Source organism: Anolis carolinensis, chromosome 5, assembly GCF_035594765.1.
Source record: "Anolis carolinensis isolate JA03-04 chromosome 5, rAnoCar3.1.pri, whole genome shotgun sequence".
Classification (NCBI taxonomy): Eukaryota; Metazoa; Chordata; class Lepidosauria; order Squamata; family Dactyloidae; genus Anolis; species Anolis carolinensis.
The window spans coordinates 103861367-103864494 of record NC_085845.1 but is presented as its reverse complement, the minus strand read 5'-3'; positions in this window follow the sequence as shown (position 1 = coordinate 103864494).

The window sequence follows — 3128 nt, the reverse complement described above, 5'->3', positions numbered from 1 at the left end:
GGTAAAGGGGAATGGAGACCAATGGGCCAGAATCCACTGAGAATTTCAGTATTTGCTGCATTTCCATGCTCAGCCCCACCACCCCATTTATATCCTGCCTTTTCTTAAATTAGCTGAGTGCAAGCAGCTATCTCTCATGCAAGCTAATATAGTGAGCTGCAGTTTTTCACTTCACAATAGGCATAAAAATATTTTGGACAACCCTACCAAATAATATCAAAAGTCATTTCTAAATAAATTTATTAATTTACTTTATTTATACCCTACCTTTCTCACACACTTTGGTCACAAAGCCAATACAAACATTAAAACAAAGCCAATACAAACATTAGAAAACAATTACTGTAAATAGCACTGTGAGGATTTAGGTTGAAATACAGTTAAAAAATAGTAAATACAATTAAAATACATTTAAAATTCAGAATCCCACCCACAATCTCCCCAGCAGCGTGTTCCTCATCCTCCCCCAAATGCCTGCTGGCACAGAAAGAACTTTACCTGCTTTCGGAAGGCAAACAGGGATGGGGACATACTGGTCACTCTTGGGAAGGAGTTCCACAGTCTGGGAGCAGCCACTGAAAAGGCCCTCTCCAGTGTTCCTACCAAAAGCACTTGAGTGGGTGGTGGGATGGAGACCCTCCCCAATTGATCGTAGATGTATAATAAGTTCATAGAAAGAGATATGGTCCTTCAGATAACCTGGACCAGAGCTATATGGGGCTTTGTAGGCCAGTGTGTTAAAGCACTGAGCTGCTGAACTTGCAGACCGAAAGGTCCCAGGTTCAAACCCCGGGAGCGGAGTGAACACCCGCAGTTGGCTCCAGCTTCTGCCAACCTAGCAGTTCGAAAACATGCCAATGTGAGTAGATCAATAGGTACCGCTTTGGCAGGAAGGTAATGGCGCTCCATGCAGTCATGCCGGCCACATGACCTTGGAGGTGTCTACAGACAACGCCGGCTCTTCGGCTTAGAAATGGAGATGAGCACCAACCAGGCCTGTAGCGAGGGGGGGGGGGGTTTAGGGGTTCAACCCCCCCCCCCCCCGAAATTTTTCAAGTTATAAAAAAAATCTCATTTACTCATGAATTTTAACTGGTTAACCAAATCCCCATGCTAAGTCTATGAGATGCAAAACATTAAGAGTCCCTCCAGGCGCTATCTCAAGCAGATATTGACAGGTTTGTAGCGGGGAGGGGTATGTGCTAGGGGTTCAACCCTCCCCGAAATTTTCAAAACCCCTCCCAAAATTTTTTTCTGGCTACAGCCCTGGCACCAACCCCCAGAGTCAGACATGACTGGACTTAACGTCAGGGGAAACCTTTACCTTTACTAGGCCAAAACCGGCTCTTTGAATTGTGCTTGGAAATAAATGCTTTTGATATACATTTCAGGTCCAACCGATCTTTGAGACTGTATCTTTTTCTATGAACCGGTGTGGGCCTTAAGATCTACAGGGGAGGCCCTTCTCTCTGTCCCACTACCGTCTCAAGCACGGTTGGTGGGGACAAGAGAGAGGGACTTCTCAGTGGTGGCTCCCCGGCTCTGTAATACCCTCCCAAAAGAGATTAGGCTAGAGCCCACCCTTCAATCCTTCTGATCCAGCCTAAAAACATGGATTTTTAAACAGGTCTTTGATCTCAAGTAGGCTGAAATGGGCCCATATGAGGTTGACACTCTAGCACTTTAGGTTGTGAATTGATGACAGCTAGTTTTTATCTACAGGTGTTTTACATTCTTAATATTGAGTTATTTTGGTAGTGTGTTGGTAATGGTCGTTGTTATAATTTGTGGACTTCCCACAGATATATATAAACATTCCTTGCTTAGTTTTTCCATACCTCACAACCTCTGAGGATGCCTGCCATAGATGTGGGTGAAACATCAGGAAAGAATACTTCTAGAACATGACCATACAGTCCGGAAAACATACAACGACCTTGTGATCCTGGCCATGAAAGCCTTCGACAACACATTATGTGTTATTGTTTTATACTTATGTACCGTCCAATGCTGCAACCTGGAATGCCTTGTAAGCTGCCCAAGTCCTTTCGGGAAGATGTTGGCAGGATATAAATAAAGTTTATTGTCATTATTATTATATACATCTGGTCTAGCAACACTGCAGTATTTGGGTTTTAGTTGAGGATTTATAAATACAGTTTAGACATCTGAAGAAAATGACAAGACACCATCTTGAAATCCTCAATAGTAACATTTCATAAGCATACTATATTATTGTACAGATAGAGGAAACCTTTCCATAAGTGTATACGTTGTCTGTTGGAGGATTCACTGAAGACCACCTATAGCTATGCATGAAAATAAATTTTCAGCTTTGATACATGTTGGTATCAGATAGCATTTGATATTTCAGAACAGAAAAGTAAATTCAGCAAATCTTGGATTTAGAAAGTAACATATTTCAAGGAATTTCAAGTAGACACTTCCTCTGCACATTTGCTGAGAAATCTGGATGCATTATACTTTATTAAAAGTTCAGATCAGAACAGAAGGGTGGCATTCTTCAAGACCACATCTCCTTCTTTGAATGGGCATAGGCATTGAGATCTGTCAGGGATGCCCTTCTCTCAGTCCCACCACCATCTCAAATACGGTTAGTGGGGATGGGAGAGAGAGGGCCTTCTCGGTGGTGGCTCCCCAGCTCTGGAATACCCTCCCCCAATCTTCAAGCCTTTTGTCTGAGTTGAAAAACATGGCTCTTCAGACAGGCCTTTGATCCTATGTAATCTATGGTCAGCTCGATGAACCACTGATTGTGCAGCTCCGCTCTTGATTTGTTATGGCAGATAGTCAGCTTACTTGCAGGATCTACTGTGTTTTAGAGATTTTACAATCTTATACTTTTACAATTGTACAAGGGATTGTATATGCACTATTGTTTATACTTATGTCATTGTATTTTACTGTGTATTGTTGTTTATATGTGGCACTTAGAGTGCTTCTGTGAGCAGCTCCGAGTCCCTTCAGGGAGATCGTGACAGGGTATAAATAAAGATGTATCATCATCATCATCATCATCATCATCATCATCATCATCATCATCACTACTAGAAGGAAATATAGTCTTTGGTCCCCAAACATTTAAAAAATTTGCAATCGGTATTTGT